This window comes from Ursus americanus, chromosome 12, assembly GCF_024610735.1.
Source record: "Ursus americanus isolate L20-20 chromosome 12, mUrsAme1.1.p, whole genome shotgun sequence".
NCBI lineage: Eukaryota > Metazoa > Chordata > Mammalia > Carnivora > Ursidae > Ursus > Ursus americanus.
The window spans coordinates 24135736-24146326 of NC_142138.1; the positions used below are offsets into that span (position 1 = coordinate 24135736).

The 10591-nt window shown below is 37.0% G+C and overlaps 1 non-coding gene across 1 annotated transcript; it reads right to left on the reverse strand.

The window, feature by feature from the left end:
* Window positions 1–10037: 10037 nt before the first annotated feature.
* On the reverse strand, window positions 10038–10144 carry LOC123795438 (U6 spliceosomal RNA). Its single transcript, XR_006780488.1, has one exon. It is a non-coding gene; the product is annotated as a U6 spliceosomal RNA (small nuclear RNA).
* Window positions 10145–10591: the final 447 nt, after the last annotated feature.

Below are 10591 nucleotides of genomic sequence, written 5' to 3' on the forward strand. Positions count from 1 at the left end.
GATCCCAGGTTCCTGGGATCGAGCCCCACATTGGGCTCCCTGCTCTGCTGGGAGCGTGCTTCTTCCTCTCCCACTTCCCCTGCTTGTGTTCCCTCTCTCACTGGCTGTGTCTCTCTGTCAAATAAATAAATAAATAAAATCTTTAAAAAAGAGAGAAAGAAAGAAAACTCTAAAGACTCCACCAAAAAACTCCTAGAGCTGATAAATAAATTCAGTAAAATTGCAGAATACAAAATATACAGAAATCTATTGCATTTATAAACACTAATAATGAAGAAGTAGAGAAATTAGGAAAACAATCCCATTTATAATTGCACCAAAACTAATAAGATGCCTAGGAATAAATCTAACCAAAATTGAAAGACCTATACTCTGAAAACTATAAAACATTGATGAAAGAAATTGAAGACAACACAAACAAATGAATTTATTCCATGCTCACATATTGAAAGAACAAATATTGTTAAAATGTCCATACTACCCAGAACATTCTACAGATTTAATGCAACTCCTGTTAAAATACCAACAGCATTTTTTCACAGGACTAGAACAAACAATCCTAAAATATATATGGAATCACAAAAAAACCCCAAATAGTCAACACAATCTTGAAAAAAGAAAAAAAGGTGGAGGTATCACAATTCCAGATTTTAAGATCTACCACAAAGCTGTAGTAATCAAAACATTATGGTACGGGCACAAAAATAGACACATAGATCACTAGGACAGAACAGAGAGTCCAGAAATAAACCCATGCTTAAATGGTCAATCTATGACAAAAGAGACAAGAATATACAATGGGAAAAAGACAGTCTCTTCAACAAATGGTGCTGGGAAAACTGACCAGCTACACAACAAAAGAATGAAACTGGACCAATTTCTTACACCATACACAAAAATAAACCAAAATGGATCGACAATTTAAATGTGAGACTTGTAACCTTAAAATTCCTAGAAAAAAACAAGGCAGTAACCTCATTGACGTAAGCTGTAGAAACATTTTCCTAGATATGTCTCTTTAGGCAAGGGAAAGAAAAGTAATATTCAACTAGTGGGACTATACCAAATAAAAAGTTATGCACAACAAAGGAAACAACCCACAAAACAAAAAGACAACCTACGGAATGGGAGAAGATATTTGCAAGTGATCTATCTGATAAGCAGTTAATATCCAAAATATATAAAGAACTTTTATAACTCAACATCAAAAAACCCACAAATAATCCAGTTAAAAAATGGGCAGAGGACCTGAATAGCCATTTTTCCAAAGAAAACATACAGATAGCCAAGAGACATATGGAAAGACAGTCAACATCACTAATCATCAGTGGAATGCAAATTAAAACCACAATGAGACATCACTTTACATCTGTCAGAATGGCTAAAATCAAAAACATAAGGAGTATCAAGTGTTGGCAAGGATGTGTAGAGGAAAAGGAACACTCATGCACTGTTGTGGTAATGCAAACTGGTGCAGGCACTGTGGAAAACAGTATAGAGTTTCCTCAAAAAATTAAAAATAGACTTACCATATGATCCAGTAATTCCACTACTGGGTATTTAACCAAAGAAAGTGAAAACGCTAATTCATAAAGACATATGCAGGGACACCTGGGTGGCTTAGTCAGTTAAGCGGCTGCCTTTGGCTCAGGTCATGATCCCAGGGTCCTGGGATCAAGTCCCACATTGGGCTCCTTGCTCGGTGGGGAGTCTGCCTCTTCCTCACCCTCTGCCTTCTGCTCCCCTTGCTTGTGCTCTCTCTCTCTCTGACAAACAAATAAATAAAATCTTTTTTTAAAAAAGATACATGCATCCATATCTTTATTGCAGCATTATTTACAATAGCCAGGATATGGAAGCAACTCAAGTTGCTAGATGAATAGATGAATGATTAAAGAAGATGTGGTAAATATGTATACAACCAATGTTTTATATTTCCCAGCCATAAAAAAACATGAGATCTTGCCATTAGTAACAGTGTGAATGGACCTAGAGGGTTATAATGCTAAGTGAAATAAGTCAGAGAAAGACAAATACCATGATTTCATTCCTATGTGGAATTTAAGAAACAGAATAAATAAAGAAAAAAAGAAAAACCACTCTCTCAAATACAGAATGGTGGTTGTCAAGGGGAGGTAGGATGCGGAATAGATGAAGTACGTGAAGGGGATTAAGAGTACACTTATCCTTAGAAATATATAGAATTGTTCAATCATATTGTACACCTGAAACTAATATAACACTGTATGTTTATTATATTTGAATTTTAAAAAAAGAAATAGGTAAAGGAAAATGTTTATGTTGGGGCAGGGGCAGAGTCATTCCAATAAGGGAGTTTTTTCATCTTCCCAGGATTACTTAAATTTTTGAAATGGATATCTTTTAACCAAATGGATCTCTAATGGGTGAAATTACTGCCAATAAAAAAGGGTATGAAAAAAGAACTATCACTTACAGGGTTCCTGTTCTTCACAGAGGCTAAGCTAGATTCTTTGCCTGTGTTACCTCACTTAAATTTACAGCTCTATGGACTTACCATTATTATCTTTATTTATAGATGAGAATATCGAGGCTTAGAAGTTAAATAAACATGCTCCGTGTTCCCAACTTGTGCTAGAATGCAGATTCAGATCTGCCTGGTTATAATACTGGACTAAATTTTTCCCAACTATTTTGAAGTGTATAGTATTTTACCTAAAAATAAGGGGAAGAAAAAAAAATTAAGGCAGAGGAAGAGTTCTGGCTCAAATGACTACAGAACTACTTTAAAGTTAATCAGATACCATTACTATAAGCATTTTTGGAGTCTTACTGTTAATAAATATTAACAATTTCCAAGAGGGGGTACACACTGTATTATTTCGCTAATTGGACCACAGAACTGGATTTTTGTGGAGCACTCTGTGAGTGCATTCATGAAATATGTGTTGGAGAACGCTGCATTATAGCCCAGAATACAGAGCAGAGTTTCAGCTGATATGGGGGAGATGAGGAGGTAGCTGTTTAGGACCCAGGAACCTCCCTTGTTCTACTCAAAGCACAGCATGTAGGCAATCACTTTCTTTAGCTTCCAGTCAGGTCAGCCTTCACTGAACACATCTTAGGAGCTCAATCAATACTCAGAGAATTGTATTGAGTTAGAGAATGCAGCACATCCTCTCATTTCACCAGAGGTGCTACCAACAGCAGAACTATTTAGAGAGAGTAGTTGTGTGGGGAACTGCCCTGCCAACAGCTTTGATTGGTTGCTCTGGAGGCAGCAGAAGGTCATGTTGTGAGGGTCCTCTCTCTGCACAATCCCCTAGTAAATTTGTTTCTCTTCCTACTCAGGATCATCTCCTCTCCTTACACTCAGCCCCAAGTTATGACTTAAAGCCATATGGTGTGTTTTCTTAGTGTTTCAAAGAAAGACTAGTTTGCATCATTCTTTTCATCAAACATTAATATGGTGGTTCACTTTGAAGACAAAATATTATACTTCAGGCTCACCCAGAGGTAATTGCAACATCTTAGTCTATTCGAGCTACAAAACCTATAGCATTTTTGTGGGGGGATGAAATTCTAGAAATTTCTGTCTATATACTCTCCTGGATTATCAAGTAGAGAAAAAATAGGATTTCAAGAACAAAAGAGAGATGTCTGATCTACATGACTAAATTTTGTCCAGTTGCCTTTTCAGTTTTAAAAAAATGGTGGCACGCACACACACACACACACACACACACACACACATACACACACACATGTTTATACATATATACATATTTATAGAATATGGTAAGGAAGAATAATGATATCTCTGTTTAAATGGAACTTTCAGCCTATTAGAAGTTTTTAAATATCCGTCTTACTAGCTTTGATTGTTACTGAAATCCTATAGAGGAAAAATGTCAATTATTGATTGACCTCCATGCCATAGAGGAGGTCACTGAGACCTGAGAGGATGGTGACTTTTAATGGCCACAAAGCTATTTAATTTATTTGAACATATCTACTGAGCAACTAATACGTGCTAAGCTCTGTACTAGGACTTGGGAATATGAGGATGAAGATAAATAAGATACTGGGCCTATCCCCAAAGATCTATCAGTCCAAGGGGAAAGACCAACATGGAAATGGCAAATTGGAATCTGTGGTGATAAGCACAGTGACAAGTTCTGCTTATAGTGCTGAAAGAACATCTGCTTTCTTAGTGAGATATGATACACATGTATTGAGAGTGATTCAGAACAGTGGTTCCTAAACTTCAGTGTGTACCCAAATCACCACAGAGTGCTGGGTACCTTCCTCAGAGCTCCTGACTCAGTAGGTCTAGGGTGGAGCCTGAAAATTTGATTTTCAACATAGGGTGCTGATGCTGCTGATCTAGGGACCACACTCTGAAAGCCATTGATTTAGGAACTAGTTGAAGTACAGCATTGGTAGTGTGGCAAAAGTTGGATTCATCATTAAAAGGACAGGGAAAGGTATCCAAGCTCAGAAAGGAAATTATCAAATTGTTTTAAGAACCCAGTGGCATGGGGAATTATACATTTTTAATGGGATAAATTAATACCCTGCAATGTAACTAACCAAGGTTTGGGGGCAAGAAGGGAAATAGGAAAATAGAGAGTATGGATGGATCCTTGCTTAAGACTGTCCTAGGAGTGGGAAAATTATAAATGTTGGAGACAGTGTCTTTGGGCATGTGATCTCCTTTGGATTGGAGGGAACGAAGGCAGGTTGGGTCAATAGGCTTATCACAGTAGTTACCATACTGTGAAATGATGGGAATAATTGTTAAAGCTGAGTATCTATGGAGGTGTCTTGAGGGGAAGAGGCAGGTTTTGTGCCTTCCCGTTGCTTCACAGTAGCTATGCTTTTGTTTTATGTTGTATCTATTGGGATTCCATGTAATAATTCATATTCTCAAAAGGTACTACAGCCAAATGTAATTTGGCTTCAATTGAACTAATATAAAAGGAAGAGGTCAAGGATTTGAGAGTCTTGATGGGTTTTGCTGAAATGGGGGTTCTTTGTAGTTTCTATCACAGCTCATGCTCCTTCTGGTTGCTAAAGTGAATTTTTTTGTGTGTGTAGCAGTGATTCTGTTTCTGATAATGTTTTCATGGAGAAAACCCAAATGAGATAAACACAGCTGTCTGCTAGTGAAAAGGTTATACACAATTACTCCCAAGGGCCTTGAGAAGTCAAGAAACGTATAACCCTTTTAGCTAGATACTGTGTCCAGGGGTCATTTATTTATTGGGAACATGGGATAGTTAGTAAATTCACTGGCCTATTTGGCATTTGTCTTATTGATCCCCTGATATTTTATAAATGTTTTCATTCATGTGATGCTATTTGCTCTCCTTATATAACCCTTTCTGGTGTGTTTATGGAGAAAGTGAGGAAAGAGGAGACAATTTTATACAAAGATATTTATACATTAATGTACTCATCAAAACAAGGATAAGGGAGGCAAGATAAAAGACATGTTATAATTTAAGCCAGTGTTTCCGAAATATGTTTGGATACCAATTTATATAAAATGTTTGTTAGAAATAAATATCTAGATTTAAAACTACTAAGTCAAAATATTCAGTGGAACATTTTGAATCTGTATTTTTAAGAAGTTTTCAGGTGATTCTTATACAATCAACTCACTGGATATTTAAAAACCATAGCTTTAGGCCATCAAACACCTATGTGTGGCCCTATTTGATGTATTCAACCAGGGCCAGTCTTCAATACAAGAAGCCATGTCTAACATATGGGGCAGCCTAAACTTTTTACCCACCCCTCATTCACCACTACCATTTTTATTTGCTTCTGTGGGTCTTCCTTCCCCAATATAATATGTTTAAAATAGATAGTCTCTAAAGATCCTCTGGGAAATAAGCAGCAAAAACTAAAAAGAATATAGGTTACAGAACTACCCTCAGGGAAAAATATAAACCAATTCCAGGCTTGTAAATGCTTCCTGATTCTTAAGTATTTGAGTGAGTTTCAGTATTTTGGTACCACTGAAATAATGCAGTTACCATAGCATATGCAAAGAATATGGGAAGAGAGATTGATTTAATTACATTATCTTTTTAGATTCTTAAAACAGTTCTGCATTGTAGCATTGTTACCCTTTATATTGAGAAGGGGGAACTCAACATAAGTAACTACCTCACTGTCACATAGGTAATAAGTGACAATGTCAGGGGGCGCCTGGGTGGCACAGCGGTTGGGCGTCTGCCTTCAGCTCAGGGCATGATCCCGGCGTTGTGGGATCGGACCCCACATCAGGCTCCTCCGCTATGAGCCTGCTTCTTCCTCTCCCACTTCCCCTGCTTGTGTTCCCTCTCTCGCTGGCTGTCTCTATCTCTGTCGAATAAATAAATAAAATCTTAAAAAAAAAAATAAGTGACAATGTCAGGACTCAAACTGACATTTTTTGGTTCTAAAGGTTACACTTCACTATATTGTGTAGTACCTATGCAGTTTATCATGTTTCCTGCTACCATTAACATGGATGAATGCCAAGATGTATTCTGAGGAAACAACTGTGTATTTCGGATTGTTTGACTAAGGCTCCTAAGAAGGAGGGTGATTGTGTACGTGGAAGTTTTGGTGCACAGAGGATGAGAGCATGCACTCTGGATTCAAGCTAATGTTTTAAATACCACCAATAACTATTTGTGTGACCTTGGGGAGTTATTTTTAGGATCACTAAGGCTCAATTTCCTCACCAGAAAAATGGACATAATTTTTCTACCTACTCAGGGTTGTTATAAGAATCACACGCTATGAAGTTCTCAACACAGGAACTGGAGAGTAGTAAGTATGGAATACATTGGTCAAGTTGGATTCTTTTTCATCTGCACGTGGTCACACGGACCCACCTCAGCCAAGATAGTGCATTGTTAGATCATATTGTGGTTTCTTTTTATTATTTTTTTCTCTGAAGCAAGAGCTTTCCCCCATCATATTAATGAAATCAGTTTTTATTTCAGTGTAATCTTCTTTCATACAATTTAATGATTCTTGATAAGTATGATTTTTTAAACTGTATAATTAAAAATAGTTTGGCTTTATACTATCACTAAGCAGAGTTTTGTAATGGGGAGGGCTTGAATTTTGAATTCATACAGTATTGGGTCCAAATGTCTCCACCCTCATTCTCTAGTTGTGCAAAATATGGCAGTTTCTCTAAGACTCAGTTTCCATTTGTTAAATGAAGATAGTAGTATCTATGTTAAATGGGTATTGTGAGGATTTAATGTTCAAAGGGTCTAATAACATGTAAAATACCTGTCAGTTAGTAAAATTATCATATAAGAATGTTTTCAGCAGCACGTAACAGAAGACCAACACACATATACAATGACTTAAACAAATAGGGTTTTTTTTCCTGATAACAAAATCTTAAAGAAATATAATTGCTGATATTGGATGAGCTGCTCAGTAGTGATGGCATAAACTCAGACTCTCACTTCTTTCTACCAGCCTTAACCATTACCTTTCATCCTCTGAAATTGTTACCTCATGATCACAAGCTGACTTCTGTACCTTCTGACTTCAATTTTAAGAAGAAAGAAGAAAAAAAAGAAAAAGAATTTAAAAGTCTTCTCTTCAGGAGACTTAGTCTTTGTACTCAGAAATAGAATTCCTTTGCTACCAAAGTACCCGTTTATAGATCATTGGCCAGAACTGGGTCACATCTTCCCTTTTAGGCCAATCAGTGGCCAAGGGTAATAAAATTACCATGATTTGTCACCTGGGCTAGAGCAAGGAGGGGTCTAACCTATATGAGATAAAGAGATCTTTGCCAGACCCCTGAAATAGTAGCGTTTTATTAGTCAAATAAAAGAAAATGGGATCAGGGCAAAGGAGATGTTAGGTGGATCATGGAAAGTATCTACCTTAATAGTCATTCAACAAAGGCTAATTTTATTCTCCTCTTACCTAATAAGAATGAAGTTTATTCATTCATAAATAAAATAATTTGTGGTCAGTTTACAAGTCTTGATATTTAGCTCATGAGAATAAGACCATTGAATCCAAACGTACAATAGGATCTAGAAAGTTGCCCTTAAAATAGCTGGCCTTTTAAGAATTAAACTTAATAATTTGGATTAGGTTTTTTAGCATGAATTCCAAAGAATGGATTTCGATCTAAATATTGGAGATTAATAGCAACTGTTGAGCTACTATCAAAGAATGCTGGTCGTGGTTAAAGATTTAGGTAATAGAACTATCTGGGAGAGTAGGATTTGCGTTGGACCTTTTCTCAGAATTACATTAGTTAGGCACAGTAAATGGAGGAGGGGAGAGCTGGAAACATAGCTTAGTGTCAAGAACTGCCTCTTCTCATGTGGGAGGGTTTGACTCAATACCATTTCATCATAGGTATATCCCAAGCCAAGATCCGACTCCTACTTACATTTCTAGGCTCAAATCTTACCACTCTTTACCCTGCCACCTCTCCCTCTGCATCACAGCTCCTTGCCTCCCCTGATATACCCATCAGACTAGGTCCCCTGTCACAAACTGCCTGAGTGCCTGGTACATCCCTTGTAGCACATACAACACTTGTAAATAAGTGATTGGTTATTTGTGTAATTATGGTTCACTACTTCTCACCCAATAGACTATAAGCTCCTTGAGGTGCTATATCCTCAGCACCAACAGATGTTTGATAAATGATGAGTAATCCATAAATATTTTTTAACATGCATATTTAGAATGTGCCAATTAAGAAATTTATCTGAAAATCCAAATATACTGACAAATTGGGGAGGAGGGAGTGAATTTTCACTTCATAAAATAATTTCCTGGAGGAGTTCTTTAAGCATGGGGCTTCTTTCAGGCATTTAAAATGGATTTGATTTAGCAGAATTTGATTCACATTACTTTTCAGGAACACACACACACACACCCCTATCCCTATTGCAAAACCATATGCTACAAACACATCCTCTCAATCCTTCACTTCCAGGCATGATCCAAAGCTAATTATGAAAAAAAAAAAAACAATTAAAAAGAAGGAGGGTGGGGAAGCATGCTAGTTCTAGAATTCTAGCCCAATGATTAACAAGATAGAATAATGATGAGAAAGATCAAGTGCCCCCTAGGGAAATTAGGATAAGAGTATGTGGCACTAAAATAATCCTCTCCCACCCTTTCTTCTAACAGCAGGGTTGATTTTGAGTCAGTTCTGGTGCATAACTCTGTTCCATAGAAGACTGGAATTCCTCTCTGAAACAAGCTGACTAGGCTGTTGGCCAAGCACATTAATGTCAGGAGGGTGGGTGGCGGCAGTAGTGGTGGTGGTAGTGGTGATGGAATATCTGGACCTGAGTAAAAATGATAATGGCTACTACCAGTCCCTAATGCTCATTGTGTGCTCTATATTGTGGTGTGCACTGTACTTGGATCACTTCTCTTAAACTTTGGACTCCTATCTGCCACTTACTTTATAATTTTCAGAAATTCATTTTTTAATTTAAATTCAATTAGCCAACATATAGTATATCATTAGTTTCAGATGTAGAGTTCAATAATTCAATGGTTGCATATAATACCCAGTGCTCATCACATAACCCAATTACCCCATGCCCCCATCCACCTCCCCTCCAGCAGCCCTCAGTTTGTTTCCTATAGTTAAGAGTCTCTTATGGTTTGTCTCCCTCTTTGGTTACTTCATTCAATTTTCCCTCCCTTCCCTTATGACCCTCTGCACTGTTTCTTAAATTCCACATATGCGTGAAACTGTATGATGATTGTCTTTCTCTGGCTGACTTATTTTGCCTAGTATAATACCCTCCAATTCCATCCATATCAATGTAAATGGCAAGATTTCATTTTTTGATGGCTGAGTAATATTCCATTGTATATATGTACCACATCTTCATTTTTCATTTGTCGATGGACATCTCAGCTCTTTCTATAGTTTGGCTATTGTAGACATGGCTGCTATAAACATTGGGCATGTGTCCCTTCGGATCATTATATTTGTATCTTTGGGGTAAATACCTAGTAGTGCAATTGCTGGGTTGTAGGGTAGCAAAAATATGGAATGCTTCATGAATTTGTGTGTCATCTTTGTGCAGGGGCCATGCTAATCTTCTGTGTATCATTGCAGTTTTAGTGTATGTGCTGCCAAAGTGAGCACTCAGAAATTCATTTGATCTCTTGTCATTCTGCAAGTGAAACAAATGATGCCTGTTTTATCTCCTCACAAAATAAAACTCAAAGTAGACGATGAATGTGAATACACTCTGTAAAGCACTATAGAAATATAAGGCATTTAACCATGCCTTATATTTGTATTTATTTATATATTTCACATATATAATTATATATGCTATATCTATTTACTTTTATATTTCATACTTTGACTTCTATTTGTATTTCTTTTATTTAGATAAACATTTAGTTAGATCTATGCTCAGGATATAATGGTAACTGAAAGCCCACCTAGTTCCTCAAATTTTGAGATTAAGAAAAGCCTTCTTGGAAAAAGAGAGGCCAGAGTTACCTCTTAAAGAATGTAAAGGAGTTGCACAAGTGAAGTGGGATAGAGGAGTCCAGGGCATACCATGCAGAGGCAACAGAATGA